Here is an 18653-nt window from a genome sequence, read left to right on the forward strand (position 1 = left end):
AGCTCAAAGAGACCTAACTTGCCCACTATCACCCAGGGAGGTGATAGTAAGGCTCAGACTAGGGTGCAAATCTCCAGACTTCTGTGAAAAAAACAGATATGACCCCTTTGCTGAATGCATTTGTGCTACTACCTGCCTTAGCTGACATTTCTAGGCTTCATCTCCTGTACCTGAACCTAAGTTACCTGTTTTCTTGCTCCTTGTAATCTTGCTGGTATTCCATTGGTCCACCTGAATTAAAATACCTGCCAATTCCAAGTTATCTCCTGGGCTTCTAGTTCTAGTTTTCCCCGTCTTATTGCCACTGATATGTCTTCTTGACCTCTTTGTCTTCATGTAATAATCAAAGATTGCTTTCAAGGAGGCAGTAGAACATAGCAGTTAAGTACATGTGCTCTGGAGTCTGACTACAAAGGCTTAAATCTTGTCCCCACCACTTATTCCTCATATGAACTCAGGCAAGTTAAATAATCCCTCTCAGTCTCAGTCCCCTCATCTGTAAACTGGGAATAATAATACTTAGCTTACAGGTTTTTTATGAGTATCACATGAGATAAGGTAAAGACCTTATCACAGTAATATACATGATCGAATAAAAGCTTTCACTGTTGAACCAGAGAAAACTAGGTTTAAAGTTTTACTTCTACCACTTGTGACCATGAACAAGTTGCTTAACCACTCTGTGTATCAGTTTGCTCATCTGTAAAATGGGAACAATAATAGTACCTATCTACTAGAGTAACTGGGAGGATTTAAGAGAAAACCCATCTAAAGTATCTGGTACATATTCAGTACTCAGCAAGTGGTAACTATTGTAATTATTTATATTTTCAGCCTCAATGCCTGGCATGGTGCCTGATACATAATAGACACTCAGTAAATATTTATGGAGTGGAAATAAACAGCCTACCATTTGCAACAGGAGGGACAAGAGAAACAAAACATCATCCCTCGAGAGACTGGATAAGAGTGGACAAGATAATTAGTGGGCTGAATGAGGATTAATGATGTTGAATCCTTGTGGACGTACTTTTTCCCCTAGAGGGGACACCTTCTTTGGCATAGATGTCAAGCATCACTCATCTCATAGAGGGTTTGGGTGTCTGGTGTTTTGTCTTTATTAGGAAGTCAGTGAGGAAAGACTGAGTGTGGTTGCCTGGCTTTAGTAAATTGATTTGAAATTTTCTTCTGAGATAATTCCCAGCTAACCAGATCTTGAGACAAAATTATAATTATATGGAAAAAAATCCCACATCCCTCACAGAATTCACTGTGTTACAATTAAAATAAAAACGGTGCCTTTGAACGTCTGGGTATGGCCGGGAAGAAGTCAGACCAAAGCCAATCGTGATCCTGGGCCCTTGTCCTCACTGGCTACCCCTCTCCTCAACTAGGACTCTTCCAAGAAATGCAATCAGCACTGGCTTCCCTCATTGTTATTCAAATCCTTACTTCTGACAGATTGAGATTCCCCAGGATCCCTGCATCCACAGGTAGGGAGAGTGAGCAGTGAAAAAGGCTGTTGAAATATAGCTCTGCAACTGGAGTCCCTGGGCTGTCAGCAAGTGCATGCAAGTATGTACAGGTATCGTCACTGCACTATCTACTGTTTCTCAGTGCAGGATAACAGTGAGTGAAGTCATTTGCTGCTTGGCTATTCAGGGAGCTGCTCTAAGTCTGGGACCCAGAATCAGCCTGAGCAAGATGGCAAAGTCTGGCAAATTTGTTCCTAAGCCACAAAACTCCCATTTCTGAATGGCTAAGTTTGCTTTCAAAACTACTCCAATATTCCCCCTCCTCTCACACTTCACTATGCAAGTGCTCTGTTAACCCCTGCCCAGTTCTGATAGTGAATCAGCCCATCCTGGCCAAACTGTAAACCTCACTTGCCTGAATCTCACTCAGCGTTACTGAATGACTGACTAAACTGATAAACTGATTTCTGCACAGGTGTCCATATCAGATAGTGGCCCCACTCACAATCATTACACTTTGAAAACAGCCTTCAATAATGCCTTTAGTTTAAAAAAGAACATTCCAGAAAGTCTTTAGACACCACAGAGTTGTGTAGAGTTGGATATTCTCCAGCATGCCAGCCTGGCGGCAATCATCCTGTAGGATCCAGGCCTAGGCTTGTGAACTCCAGACACATTTGGCTCTCTCCTGTCTGTAGGCCAAAGGCTGACTTGATGGATTGGTATCAGCTGTTTCTTTGACAACCACTTCATCACTTCATCAGCCCACTGAGCCTGGCTGCCACTCAAGCAGTGCATGGAGAGTGAATTTTGATACACTGATACTGTAGTACATGGGCTCCATCGCAACCTCAACTTTATCCCTCCTGACTCACTCATAGCGCTGAAAGCCATAAAGAAGATGAGGCAGGAGGGGAGAGATGGGTATCAGGCAAGCCAGCCATTTACAGGTGCAGGGCAACAAAGGACATAGCTTTTGCATGGATTGGCAGCCCTGACCACAGCTCAGGGCAAGGTTGAGAGTCACCAAAGACAATCTCAAATACTATTCTTTTTGTTGGGTGTGTTGGAGAGTGGTATTCACAGTTGATAAAGGGAAAGCTACACTGTAGTCTGTGTCTCTGGTATCAAATAATTGATGATGCAAAGTCAGTATTAGCATTTGTTGGTATAGGGCAAATACATGAATAATAATAGCCACAATTTGTAAGTGCTTCCCATAAACTATTACTGATATTTATAATGATCCTGCAGGGTCACTCTTATTCCCATTTTACATCTATGTAAACCGAGGCTTACAGGGGTGACTAATATTGGAGCTGGGGTTTGAATTCATCTATGTCTAGCTCCCAAACGCCATGCTCTTGTCACTATGCCGCATTGCTTTCCTGCACCATGTTGCTCTGTTTAATCAGGATGGGTCTGCTGAAAGAGCATGCCTCCAATAAAGATGTCTCTCGAGAAGTTGAACCGGGTCTGGGAGCTGACTGGGTTCCGCTTAAACTGGACTGGGCCCAAGGTGAGGCCTCAATGACCAGGATGAGAACTGCTAGCACACCCCACTGACTCCAGTGCCCGAAAACTGGATCCTGAGAAAAGTAGCAGAAGTTGGCAAAAGCCGGGTAGATGAAAGGCTCTTGTTGCTGCAGCCAGGAGTCACTGCTGTGCCTCTGAAGTGGGAGAGCCAACTTCAGAACACGGGTCCACAAGAGACCTCCCAGCTCCACATAATATCAAACAGCGAAAATCTCCCAGATATTTCCATCTCAACACCAACACCAAGCTTCACTCAAGGACAGACAAGCTACAGTGCTGGACACCCTATGCCAAACAACTAGCAAGACAGGAACACAACGCCACCCATTAGGAGAGAGGTGGCCTAAAATCATGATAAGGCCACAGGCACCCCAAAACACACCACCAGAGGTGGACCTGCCCACCAGAAAGACAAGATCGAGCCTCGGCCACCAGAACACAGGCAGTAGTCCCCCCCACCAGGAAGACTACACAACCTACTGAAACAACCTTAGCCACTGGGGACAGACACCAAAAACAATGGGAACTACGAATCTGCAGCCTGCAAAAAGGAGACCGCAAACACAGTAACATAAGCAAAATGAGAAGACAGAAAAACACACAGCAGGAGAAGGAGCAAGATAAAAACCTACCAGACCTAACAAATGAAGAGGTAATAGGCAGTCTACCTGAAAAAGAATTCAGAATAATGATAGTAAAGATGATCCAAGATTCTATTTTCAAGATCCAAAATCTTGGAAATAGAATAGACAAAATGCAAGAAACAGTTAACAAGGACCTAGAAGAACTAAAGATGAATCAAGCATCGATTATAAACACAATAGATGAAATGAAAAACACTCTAGATGGGATCAATAGCAGAATAACTGAGGCAGAAGAACAGATAAGTGAGGTGGAAGATAAAATAGTGGAAATAACTGCTGCAGAGGAGAATAAAGAAAAAAGAATGAAAAGAACAGAGGACAGTCTCAGAGACCTCTGAGACAACATTAAACACACCAACATTCGAATTATAGGGGTTCCAGAAGAAGAAGAGAAAAACAAAGGGACTGAGAAAATATTTGAAGAGATTATAGTTGAAAACTTCCCTAATATGGGAAAGGAAATAGTTAATCAAGTCCAGGATGCACAGAGAGTCCCATACAGAATAACTCCAAGGAGAAATACGCCAAGACACATATTAATCAAACTGTCAAAAATTAAACACAAAGAAATCATATTAAAAGCAGCAAGGCAAAAACAACAAATAACACACAAGGGAATCCCCATCAGGTTAACAGCTGATCTCTCAGCAGAAACTCTACAAGCTAGAAGGAAGTGGCAGGACATATTTAAAGTGATGAAGGAGAAAAACCTACAACCAAGATTACTCTACCCAGCAGGGACCTCATTCAGATTTGATGGAGAAATTAAAACGTTTACAGACAAGCAAAAGCTGAGAGAGTTCAGCACCACCAAACCAGCTTTACAACAAATGTTAAAGGAAGTTCCCTAGGCAAGAAACACAAGAGAAGGAAAATACTTACAATAACGAACCCAAAACAATTAAGGAAATGGGAATAGGAATATACATATCGATAATTACCTTAAATGTAAATGGACTAAATGATCCCACCAAAAGACACACATTGGCTGAATGGATACAAAAACAAGACCCATATATATGCTGTCTACAAGAGACCCACTTCAGACCTAGAGACACATACAGACTGAAAGTAAGGGGATGGAAAAAGATATTCCATGCAAATGGAAACCAAAAGAAAGCTGGAGTAGCAATTCTCATATCAGACAAAATAGACTTTAAAATAAAGACTACTAGAAGAGACAAAGAAGGACACTACATAATGATCAAGGGATCGATCCAAGAAGAAGATATAACAATTGTAAATATTTATGCACCCAACATAGGAGCATCTCAATACATAAGGCAAATACTAACAGCCATAAAAGGGGAAATCGACAGTAACACACTCATAGTAGGGCACTTTAACACCCCACTTTCACCAATGGACAGATCATCCAAAATGAAAATAAATAAGGAAACACAAGCTTTAAATGACACATTAAACAAGATGGACTTAATTGATATTTATAGGACATTCCATCCAAAAACAACAGAATACACCTTTTTCTCAAGGGCTTATGGAACATTCTCCAGGATAGATCATATCTTGGTTCACAAATCAAGCCTTGGCATATTTGAGAAAATTGAAATTGTATCAAGTATCTTTTCTGACCACAATGCTATGAGACTAGACATCAATTACAGGAAAAGATCTGTAAAAAATACAAACACATGGAGGCTAAACAATACACTATTTAATAACGAAGTGATCACTGAAGAAATCAAAGAGGAAATTTTAAAATACCTAGAAACAAATGAAAATGGAGACATGATGAACCAAAACCTATGGGACGCAGCAAAAGCAGTTCTAAGGGGGAAGTTTATAGCAATACAATCCCACCTTAAGAAACAGGAAACACCTCGAGTAAACAACCTGACCCTGCACCTAAAGCAATTAGAGAAAGAAGAACAAAAATCCCCCAAAGTTAGCAGAAGGAAAGAAATCATAAAGATCAGATCAGAAATAAATGAAAAAGAAATGAAGGAAACGATAGCAAAGATCAATAAAACTAAAAGCTGGTTCTTTGACAAGATAAACAAAATTGATAAAGCATTAGCCAGACTCATCAAGAAAAAAAAAGGGAGAAGACTCAAATCAATAGAATTAGAAATGAAAAAGGAGAAGTAACAAATGACACTGCAGAAATACAAAAGATCATGAGAGATTACTACAAGCAACTCTATGGCAATAAAATGGACAACCTGGAAGAAATAGACAAATTCTTAGAAATGCACAACCTGTCAAGACTGACTCAGTAAGAAACAGAAAATATGAACAGACCAATCACAAGCACTGAAATTGAAACTGTGATAATAAAACCTTCCAACAAACAAAAGCCCAGGACCAGATGGCTTCACAGGCGAAATCTATCAAACATTTAGAGAAGAGCTAACACCTATCCTTCTCAAACTCTTCCAAAATATAGCAGAGGGAGGAGCACTCCCAAACTCATTCTACGAGGCCACCATCACCTTGATACCAAAACCAGACAAGGATGTCACAAAGAAAGAAAACTACAGGCCAATATCACTGATGAACGTAGATGCAAAAATCCTCAACAAAATACTAGCAAACAGAATCCAACAGCACATTAAAAGAATCATACACCATGATCAAGTGGGGTTTATTCCAGGAATGCAAGGATTCTTCAATATATGCAAATCAATCAACATGATAAACCATATTAACAAATTGAAGGAGAAAAACCATATGATCCTCTCAATAGATGCAGAGAAAACTTTCGACAAAATTCACCACCTATTTATGATAAAAACCCTGCAGAAAGTAGGCATAGAGGGAACTTTCCTCAACATAATAAAGACCATATATGACAAACCCACAGCTAACATCATCCTCAATGGTGAAAAACTGAAAGCATTTCCTTTAAGATCAGGAACAAGACAAGGCTGCCCACTCTCACCACTCTTATTCAACATAGTTTTGGAAATTTTAGCCACAGCAATCAGAGAAGAAAAGGAAATAAAAGGAATCCAAATTGGAAAAGAAGTAAAGCTGTCACTGTTTGCAGATGACATGATACTATACATAGAGAATCCCAAAGATGCTACCAGAAAACTACTAGAGCTAATCAATGAATTTGGTAAAGTAGCAGAATACAAAATTAAGGAACAGAAATCTCTGGCATTCCTATATACTAATGATGAAAAATCTGAAAGTGAAATCAAGAAAACACTCTCATTTACCATTGCAACAAAAAGAATAAAATATCTAGGAATAAACCTACCTAAGGAGACAAAAGACATGTATGCAGAAAATTATAAGACACTGATGAAAGAAATTAAAGATGATACAAATAGAAGGAGAGATATACCATGTTCTTGGATTGGAAGAATCAACATTGTGAAAATGGCTCTACTACCCAAAGCAATCTACAGATTCAATGCAATCCCTATCAAACTACCACTGGCATTTTTCACAGAACTAGAACAAAAAATTTCACAATTTGTATGGAAACACAAAAGACCCCGAATAGCCAAAGCAATCTTGAGAATGAAAAATGGAGCTGGAGGAATCAGGCTCCCTGACTTCAGACTATACTACAAAGGTACAGTTATCAAGACAGTATAGTACTGGCAAAAAACAGAAAGATAGATCAATGGAACGGGATAGAAAGCCCAGAGATAAACCCATGCACATATGGTCAACTTATCTTTGATAAAGGAGGCAGGAATGTACAGTGGAGAAAGGACAGCCTCTTCAATAAGTGGTGCTGGGAAAACTGGACAGGGACATGTAAAAGTATGAGATTAGATCACTCCCTAACACCATACACAAAAATAAGCTCAAAATGGATTAAAGACCTAAATGTAAGGCCAGACACTATCAAACTCTTAGAGGAAAACATAGGCAGAACACTCTATGACATAAATCACAGCATGATCCTTTTGGACCCACCTCCTAGAGAAATGGAAATAAAGACAAAAATAAACACATGGGACCTAATGAAACTTAAAAGCTTTTGCACAGCAAAGGAAACCATAAACAATACCGAAAGGCAATGCTTAGAATGGGAGAAAATATTTGCAAATGAAGCAACTGACAAAGGATTAATCTCCAAAATTTATAAGCAGCTCATGCAGCTCAATAGCAAAAAAACAAACAACCGAATCCAAAAATGGGCAGAAGCCCTAAATAGACATTTCTCCAAAGAAGATATACAGACTGCCAACAAACACATGAAAGGATGCTCAACATGTTTACTCATTAGAGAAATGCAAATCGAAACTACAGTGAGATATCATCTCACACCAGTCAGAATGGCCATCATCAAAAAACCTAGAAACAATAAATGCTGGAGAGGGTGTGGAAAAAAGGGAACACTCTTGCACTGCTGGTGGGAATGTCAACTGGTCCAGCCACCATGGAGAACAGTATGGAGGTTCCTTACAAAACTACAAATAGAACTACCATATGACCCAGCAATCCCACTACTGGGCATATACCCTGAGAAAACCATAATTCAAAAAGAGACATGTACCACAATGTTCATAGCAGCCCTATTTACAATAGCTTGGAGATGGAATCACCCTAAGTGTCCGTCATCGGATGAGTGGATAAAGAAGATGTGGCACATATATACAATGGAATATTACTCAGCCATAAAAAGAAGCGAAATTGAGCTATTTGTAATGAGGTGGATGGACTTAGAGTCTGTCACACAGAGTGAAGTAAGTCAGAAAGAGAAAGACAAATACTGTATGCTGACACATATATATGGAATTTAAGAAAAAAATGTCATGAAGAACCTAGGGGTAAGACAGGAATAAAGACACAGACCTACTAGAGAATGGACTTGAGGATATGGGGAGGGGGAAGGGTAAGCTGTGACAAAGTGAAAGAGCGGCATGGACATATATACACTACCAAACGTAAGGTAGATAGGTAGTGGGAAGCAGCCGCATAGCACAGGGAGATCAGCTCGGTGCTTTGTGACCGCCTGGAGGGGTGGGATAGGGAGGGTGGGAGGGAGACGCAAGAGGGAGGGGATATGGGAACATATGTATATGTATAACTGATTCATTTTGTTATAAAGCAGAAACTAACACACCATTGTTAAGCAATTATACTCCAATAACGATGTAAAAAAAAAAAAAGAACCTCTTGCATAGAAAAAAAAAAAATTAGGGACCAGGTCTGGGCTCCACAAATTTAGCACATGTGGACACCTAAGTGGCGGCCAAGGAGAGCAGATAGCTAATTAACATATATTCAAAACTGAGGCCTAAAAGAAAAAAAATAAAGGAAATGGAACAATTTTATCAGGGAAGACCAAAGAGTGATTTGACTGGTTTCTAGGAACTGTAAGTCATCACTACATGAAGAGGAAGATGGTATCGTAAATCTCCATTAAAGAAAAATGAGCACGAAGTTACACTGTCAGTAACTTAGACCAGATATAAAGAAGAACTTCCTGAGAGAAAAAGGTAATAGGCACTGCTGTGGATTATTGTGTAGGGCAGAGAAAGGCCGAAGGACCTGGCTCAAGCTGTTTTCTTTTTCTTCCCTTTGTTTAATTTAATTTATTTATTTTTTATACAGCAGGATCTTTTTTTTTTGAATATTTGAATTTTATTTTATTTTTTTTATACAGAAGGTTCTTATTTCAAGCAGTTTTTAACAGGGTCTCCTGGAATAGTCCCAATGTAGTTCCTCCTAGAGGGATGGAAATGAACTATATGTTGCCTCAAGATCTCTTCCTATGAGTATGTAACTGGAAGCATCCATGGGAATATCCTGAAGCTACCACCTATGTCTCTAGGGATATGAGGATGCAGAGCTGAGGGCTGTGGCCTCTTTTTTGACTCAGATTACACAGAAGATGTGGTCTCACAGGGGAGGCAAAGGAAGCAAGCACCTTAGCCCGTCCCCAGCTTATCCTTTTGTCTTTAAACTATCTGTCTCATTTAAGATAGTCAGGTCCAAGTTAGATTAGATTACAGCAAGGAAATAGGATTCATTTAAGTAGATAATATAAAACATGTCTAAGGAAACTCAATGGTAATTGCATTATCTCTGGCACGCTGTCAGGGAATTATCTGTATTGTATCAGGTGGTGGAAGGATGCCAAAAAGCTATTTAAAATGCAAACCCAGTTGTGCTAGTCAATCAGTCATTGGTTACAAATGAATTAAAAGCTGGAAGGTTTCATATTCATAATTCTAGTCACCCTCCTTTACCAACAGTGACGAGAACGGAATACAATTAACAGGTGACAGCTTGAACAGGAAGAAAAAAATCCTTGTGGTGATAATCTCATCTCCTGACCTTTCTTCCTCTTTCCTGCACCCAGTTCAGGCTGTTTGCAAAACGTCAGCCAAAGGAGCAGTGTTCAGCATCCTGTGCACACTTCAGTCACTGCTGAGAATTGTCAATAATTCTGTTTTCATGATACCTTAACGCTTGTATCATAATGTGTTCAATCTGGACTAGATGAGGGTGAAAACCTTGGTAATGATTTCCCTCCCCCAGTGCTCACTTCTTTTACTGGTGACTAGTTGGAAAGCCCAAGACAGTTGTCACTAGTATACCAGGGCAAGGGGACCTTCTTGTCAATTACATGGCATCAACCCCATTCAGCATTTCTTTGACTGGATCCTACTGAATGACAGGAAAATCTTTACTATTAAAGCTGATTAAAAAAACCCACTGACTGGGCTATTAAAGCTGGGCCTATTTCTGCAGTGCTAGCTGATCTTCTAGACTTTAGAATGTATTTCCTGTCCCTAGTTGTAAGAGGACCTACTGTAATGTGTGGGGTGGGAGGAGAGATGGGGAATTTCTGGAGAGATGGTAAAAATAATATTTTTTGTCTCCAAGGCAACATAGGAGAGTATTGTCTTCCCATATTTTTTTTTTTTCCGGTCATGACTACAGATCTCATGGGTCTGATGAGCCTCTATATATTCAAGAAAAAAAATTAAGTCCTTAGGATACTATACAGTTGCCACAGTGATAATCTTAGAACTCACCCTCCATTCTGACAAATAAGCTCTTTCCTTTAATATTTATCTTGTAAAGAGTAAGAGAATGAGGAGTACAGAATGAATGCAAGACGAGCTCAAGATGTTTTATTGTTTCACACTCATTGTTTTTGTTGTCTAGGACACAATGGAAGCAAGAAGAGCAAGGCTCTATTTTCAACAAAAGCTCAGAATCTCACAGGAAACAGGACCATCTGAATAATGAAAGCCATTGACCAACCCCAAAGGAGTTACATTCAGCCCAAGAGATGCCATAATAAGAAAGTTAAATCTTTGCTTTTGGTAGGCCACTGAGCCTTCCTTTGATAATACCCTAAATCTCCTTTGGAAAACAACTCCTTCACCACTCTCAGTTCATGTGGCTGACCCCATCCCCCTGACTTCACAGAAAAGCAGGTGACTCAGTCCTGGTGAATAAGAGTAAATCTCAAGATATTAACTGAAATTATTGGAAAAGAGAGTTTTCCTACTAGGACTGCTAAGCTAATAGGATGTAAATCTAGAGCTGTTGGTATCCATCTTGGCTGAGAATAACACCGAATTCGAGAAAAGCAGAACCAAGTGATAGAAACAGATTCCTAATGACCTGGCTGTAATACTTTGATCCAGCCATGCCTGATGCTAAATACCTCTCTGGATTGTTTACTTACATGAGTCAATTTTTCTTCCAAAACCACTTTGAGTTATTTCCTTTCTTACACACAACTAAAAAAGTCCTAATTCATGTACAACCAAACTATGATATCTGTTATTTGGAGAGCACTTTGGAGTCCTTTGGAATCTAATTAATTGCATGATTACTGCCTTTACTGTTAACAGTGTCACTATTCCCACGATTGTGCCATTGCTTGAATTTGACTAGACGCCTTTAAAAAAATATATACAGTCTTTCTATTCAGCAAATACAATCTAGACTAGCAAAACAACTTGACCTAATTCTTAGTTTAAGAAGTCACTATTTTATAGGATTATTTAAAAATCTGATTATGTTCTAGGAAAGAGGGGCAGTGTCTCTTTGAAGAGAAATATTAGTGTCAAGAGCCAGGCTATAAATCTGCTATGAGGGTTTTCAATGAGTAAACATAACTGATTATACAGAGAGGGAATTACTGATTTGACAGTACAGGTGGAGGTAGGGATAGGAATACTGGAATGATTTGGATTTTAGGAACTGGGGAAACAATCAGAGAGGGAAGAGGTAGAGTGAACGCTAAGGAATAGAAGGAGAGAAGGTGTGGAGAAATAAGAATTTCTCTATCCTAAGTTATCCTTAGGATTAAGCCCTCAATAATCTAACCAGAGCTATACCTAGCATAAGGGCAGAGATCATGTACCACATTACAAAAGAATTTTGGAGAAAATGTCTAAATATATGTAAATTTACTTATCTCTAAATTGTGTACATAATCCATTATAATTCACTAATATCTCAAGGCAAAATATACACTTAGGATGAGATATAATCAATAATAATAATGGACATAAAGAGAGTTTTTTTTAATTGTCTTCTCAATAATTTTGTTTTGTTTTGCTTGGAAAACTGCTTTTCTAAATTAATTAGATCACCACTGTTTTTACCTGATAATTCAATAGCTGATGAATAGCTCATACCACAAAACAGGAGAGGTGACAGCTCTGCCATTTTATTGTTGTTCATCTGTGCTTACATGACGAGTATGATCTTCAATCCACAGTTGCTTCGAAGAAATATTTATTAAGCTAAGTGTTCATTTTGTGAGTTTATTTAGTTAAAATCAGATAATATAATTCATATATTCACTGATCCGGAATACATAAACTGCAATGTATTGCGATGTTCTGAAGGCAGATCAATGAGTTTCTGGTTGTGAAGTTCTTACCCTTCCCTCAGGATATCTTGTGAATCGGGTGGAATGAAACCCTCTAACATATATACTAAATAAGGGTACAAATGTCAATCTGAATATCAAATGTAAACACATGCTAATTTCTTTCATATAATGAAAGTTAAGATAACACTAGAATTTCTAATATTTTCTTCCAGCATGCCATTTTGGAGACTACCACTCTAGAATCCTCTTCAGCACAACACATAGACATGTGCCATCATAAAAGACCTAAGTCATGTTTCATTTATTATCTACTGGATGGGTCTTATGTAGTATCAGGAGTTACCATGCCAGCATTACAGAGCCAAAATCACCCTTTAGTCTTTGTGACTCCTAAAATGAATTTTAAAAAACTGATTTTCTTTTCTTATTTGTTGATAAAGGACTTATAATATAAATGCTAGTAGAAGCAAAATAAATTTCAGTTGCTGTCAATCATCATCAAGCCTGACTATGGCAATTTCCAAGCACTTAGGTCTTCATACCATAGCTGACAGCCAAGCAGCACTAATGTCTATACAGTTGTGGCTACTTAAATTGCCAGTAGAATATATGATCAGAAACCAATAGCCCTGTGGACTTTTTTTTTTTTTTTTTGGCCGCACCGTGTAGCATGGGGGATCTTAGTTCCCTGACCAGGGATCAAACCCGCGCCCGCTGCAGTAGAAGCATGGAGTCTTAACCACTGGAACTCCAGGGAAGTACCGGCCCTATTACCAACCAAGAACTAGAAAGTGCTAATCACACCACACCCAGAGTTGTGTATGAGAGTGAGGTGAGGGAACAGAAACTAGTAGGAAAAATTTGCTGAGGACTTAAATGGCTTAAACTACTTGATCTTCATCTGAAGGGAACTGAATTGGGTGCAGAGGGACTTGGAATGCCAGCTGCCAGTAGGCAGACAATGGAAAACTGGGGAAGAAGTAAAGGACAATGTTCACAGAAAGACACCCTATGAGGTGAAGCCCTCAGGCAGCCTAATTATAGACTGAGTCTTGGGCTTTGCAATGTGGTCCTGGGACAACTACCTCCTTCTTTGCCCAGATGGAGAAACATGAAAAGACACTATTTTGGGCACCAGCTAGCAACACAAGTTGGCAGCTTGGTAGATGGCCTAATGCAGACCAGCATCACAGAGACAGGGAAACAGACCCTGAGAGGTTAGTTTATCTCAGCCAAGAAATAGACACAGGGTTGGAAGTTGTATCCCTTGCTTATATACAGTTTGTTTTTTAGTTTGATCCCTACCAAAATTACCACCTTTGCTAAGTATCCTGAACTCCTGATGAACTACTGGGCAAATTATACCACTGGCAATATTGGTTTTTAGTAACCCCCCTCACTTCTCTTTTAGTTTCCCTTGCCCCTTTACTGGTACTCCTGATTCATCCTACACTTAACCTAGATGTTGTCCTCAAAAAGCTAGTGCCAGTTGGCTGTCAATGAACTCTCAATAAGAATTGTCTATTAATTGCCGAATTGTCTAGTAATGGCTTACAGTATTCCTTTTCACAGAGGTTCTTTCCTCCCCTTTTTTTCTTTCCATTTTTGCAAGACACTCCTGAAGACTAGAAACTCTTCCATAGACAAGTAAATTAAATCTTAAATGAAATTTCAGATGCCATGAAAGGGAATGAAGGAAATATTTCATGTAAGGGACTAGCCAATAATTTTTAATCATACTGCCTAGGCTCCTTTAAGGCCAACTCTGTGTTAAGCAGAGCAGTTAGATATTTATTGTATATATACTATTGGCGGGAAATATTATTGGCATATTCTTTTCTCCTTATCCAACATCTGGTTGTTTGTTATGTGCATTATCACATTTAATACTCAAAACAATCATATGTGGCCTGTGCTGTTATGACTTCCCCCATTAATAGATGAGTAAATCAAAATCTGAAAAGGTTAAGGAATTAGATGAGAGCATACAGATAGTAATTGGCAGAGCTGACACTGAAACTCAAGTTGTCTCTGGAGTTGGTATTCTTAAAACTACTTTCTACTGCCTATTGGGAAGTAGAAATGAAAAAGAGTTGTGAGTGTGGTTGACCTCAAACCACTTATAATGGAAAAGGCAGGGTCCTTCCTGGGTTCATGAAGTATTATGCTTTCTCTGGTCACCATCTCCTGTATTCATGTGCCCCATGGACTGAGGGCACCCTACACGTTACTTTCTAAGAATACTCAGGACACTTCCTATTGCCACTGTTCCAGACCCTTGCAGAAGGGCAGAAGGGCAGGATGGATCTGCAGAGTTAGTGCATACATTGCTCAGCTCCCCTGAGATCACAAGCAATGAGAATTTTGTATCTATTCTCCTCTCTCTCCCCATCTCATTCTCTAATCTCCTTTCATGCATGGTAGCAATGACCAGTGTTAACCTCTGGCCAAATAATGTCACTTTTTCTAATGTTATGAGAGCTATTGATTCCAAGGCTCATAAAGTCCTGGAGGATCCCTGTTGTCAAGAATGGATCATTAACTCTTCACATATCTAGTGAAGGACTGCTAGATTAAATTTCTCATTAAGTATGCAGAGGTCAAAGACTTTGGAATAAGCAACAAGATGCCCTCAATTTATGGATGGATGTTAATGGGCTGTTCCATTGCCACTGGGGGAAATGGACCAATTTATCATCCTACAGATGCTGGAGAGGATTTCTTATCCCCTTTGTACTAATATAAACATACTCAAGAAATTCCATCTCAAATCCCTCTCAGCCAATCATACTTCCCATCTTTACAAGTCCATTAAAAATAGGGGCCATCCATCACTGTAGGAAAGCTATTCATGGAGAAGCAAAGGAAGCAGAGGAAGTGGAGAACACAGATTCCAAATTTAACCTGGAATTTTCAGATAGGTTTCATATAAGCTCCTGCAACCAAAACTTATAGCCAAAATAAGTAATGGGCTAAGGCAGACAAAATATTCCTCTGAGGCCCTGATACTAATATCGAAAAGCTCTTCCTTTAGAGATAGGTTCATTATTGGGGGGTTTATTTAAGGCTACAGCAGCTATTAAAATACAAATATCCTATGGTTAGGAGTATGGTGATTATAAAGTCATGATGTTCTAAGGCGTTCATGGCAATCACTCTTGTTGCTTAACTGTAGTGTTTAATATGGTGGAATATTTGATGTGGATAAGTCCAAAGAGGCCTTCTATTTCAATCTTTCACTCAGCTCACCAATCTCCTCTACAACGTCCCTGACAGACAGGGTTCCAAGAGATGACTGGGAACTCTTTACTTTCCAAGGCAGCCCACTTTGCCACAGGTATTTCAAATTGAGTCCAGATTGACCTCTCTAGAAGCTCTACTCCTCAGCATTGGTGCAGTCCCCTAGACCCTCAATCTGAAATTAAAGCAAATAATACCCCCTCTCCCTAGTCTTTTACATAAAGGAAAATAGTATTGAAAGAGGTGAAATCTCCTAATTTTTAAGTGTTGGCAACTAATTTGAAAGTCTCCAAACTACTCAGTGGAGAGAAATTGGAACCCTATGCATTACTGGTAAGGGTGTAAAATGGTACATCTACTGTGGAAAACTGTATAGCAGTTCCTCAAAAAAATTTAGCATAGAATTACCATATGATCCAGCAATTCCACCTCTGGGTGTATACCCGAAAGAATTTAAAGTAGGGATTCAAAGATATATTTGTACACCCATGTTCATAGGAGCATTATTCACAATAGCCAAAAGGTGGAAATAACCCAAATGTTCATCAACAGATGAGTGGATGAACAAAATGTGGTATATCCATACAATGGAATATTAATCAGCCTCAATAAGGAAGGAAATTCTAACACATGCTACAACACGAATGAACTTTGAAAACATTAAGGTAAGAGAAATATACCAGAGACAACAGGACAAATATTTTATTATATCACTTATATGAGGTACCTAGAGTAATCAAATTCATAGATACAGAAAGCAGAACAGTAGTTGCCAGGGGCTGTAGGGAGCGGGGAATGGGGAGCTATTTTGTAATGGGTACAGAGTTTTACTTTTCGAAGATGAGAAAGTTCTGGAGATGGATGGTAGTGATGGTTGCCCAACAATGTGAATATCCTTTATGGCACTGAAGTGTACACTTAAAAATGGTTAAAATGGTAAATTTTATGTAATATAGATTTACCACTTTAAAAAATGGTGAAATCTGAACAAATATGAAGCTTAATAGTAAAAAATACTCAATGGTACAAGTAAAACATGTCTACATGGCACCAGAACTGGACCCAGGTGTCTAAATGAGGCCTAGCCAGCACCAAGTATAATAGACTTTATCACCTCTCTTGATCTAGATCAGGGATTTTAATAAGAACAGACTTATTCTCATACTAAGACGATAACACTTTCTCAGTGTTACACTATGAAAGGAATTGCTCCAAGCACCATTCATTTATTAACTCATTTAATCCTCCCAACAATCCTGTGAAGTGATTTTTATTAGCCTTATTTTATTGAGGAAGAAACTGAAGCCTGCCAACAGCATTATGTGGCTTCTAAAACATTCAATACATAGTAAGATTGTGGTCCACTACAAACTTCCAGATATGTTTTTCCTTTCCATGTACTTATGCATAGTCAGTTTTCCCCCATTGCCATGACTATTCTGTTTTCTCTTTTACTGGCTTTTTCTCCCAACTTAGAATAAAGACATAGAAGTGAGCTTATCAGGTTTTCCTATAGGACAAACTTACTGAAGCCAGCAAATATTGCTACTCACATAGCTAATATATCCCCACTCCAGGGTCATTTGGCACCTAAAGCCAACATTGGGATAGGGGTTGGGGTGTGGTCAGCCGGTTTAAACCCACATTGTAGGCCAATTTGTTCATTTATGCATCACTGTAATTAAATGTAGCAGCTCCTATGTAAGTAGATTTCAGTAGGGAGAGAGAATCTTGGTTGAACTTGGAAAGGAAAACATCCACTGATCAAATCTGGGACACTGAAAGGTGACTAGTGAAAGTACTGAACATTGAATATCTCACTAGCTATTCTGCCTCAGCCCCCTCACCCCTTGCCAATTTGTTTGCACTTCAACTTTGCCACTAGCAACCAACTCTCAGAACTTCAGCTGAGTCCTCTTCCAGTGCTAGTTTATGAGATTATGGAGAGATTACTCAAAACCCCAGCATCAGTGTCTGGAAAGAAGAACCAAAACATCAAGAGATCAGGGAAGTGTTTTAGGTGAAGAACGCCCAAAGGACCTGGGACGTTAGTTTGGAGAAGAGAACGTTTAGTGACACTAAGCCTTGTTTCTAATAGAAGAGCAGTAGCAATGGTTGTATTCAATGCCAAGAACTGATCTAATAAGCTCTGCCTACACATCATTTCATTTAATCTTCACAAAAACTCCATAAAGAAGGTACTATTGTTATCCTTAGTTTACAGGTGAGATAATTTTAGGTTAAGAGGGGGTAAGTTAACACAGTGAGTAGGTAGTAAAGTTTACCACACTACCTGATTATACACTCCCTGTTCATCGCTATCACCAAACCTTGTTTGTTTCTTTCACAGTAATTCCTACAATTTGTAGTTTGTTGTTGTCCATTCCCTCACTAGATGCTAAACTTTAAAGGGACAAGAACCATATCCAGTACTGTTCCACATTACATCTCCACAGCCTAACATGGTGCCTATATATTACTTAGCACTCAATAAACACTTACGGGAGGGAGGGAAGCAAAGAAGAAGGGAGAAACTAAAACCCAGGCAGATTTAACTCCAGAGCCTATGCTCTTAACTACTAAATGACACTGCTGAATTGTTGTAGGCTGCCAGCACCAAATTTTGGCCAATACTCTGGTTCAGTCATCTGCAAAGTTCACAATAAACCCAGATCCATGTGCTGTATCAAAGCAGCCAAATCAACAGCAGGCACAGCTCATCAGACAGTCTATTAAATGCTGTCTTACTCTGTTTGCCACCCCCATGGTCCAATTCTAGGCAGCACTGTTCTAACTGCAATACACATTCTAACAAATCGTCCTACCATGTAGGGCTGACCCAGGTTGTGGCTCACATGAGCAGCTCCACAATTTTCTTGAGAAGAAAATATGCCAATGCACTTTTCCAACACTGCAGCAGCCTCAGTACAAGAATCATCTATTTCACCCTCTGTCCCCCTGTTT

General features: G+C 39.3%; 1 pseudogene; it reads left to right on the forward strand.

Annotated features, from left to right (window-relative positions):
* Positions 1–2891: 2891 nt before the first annotated feature.
* LOC132481544 (tigger transposable element-derived protein 1-like) overlaps positions 2892–18653 on the forward strand; it is a 28672-nt pseudogene continuing 12910 nt past the window's right edge.

This window comes from Mesoplodon densirostris, chromosome X (assembly GCF_025265405.1).
Source record: "Mesoplodon densirostris isolate mMesDen1 chromosome X, mMesDen1 primary haplotype, whole genome shotgun sequence".
NCBI classification, from domain to species: domain Eukaryota; kingdom Metazoa; phylum Chordata; class Mammalia; order Artiodactyla; family Ziphiidae; genus Mesoplodon; species Mesoplodon densirostris.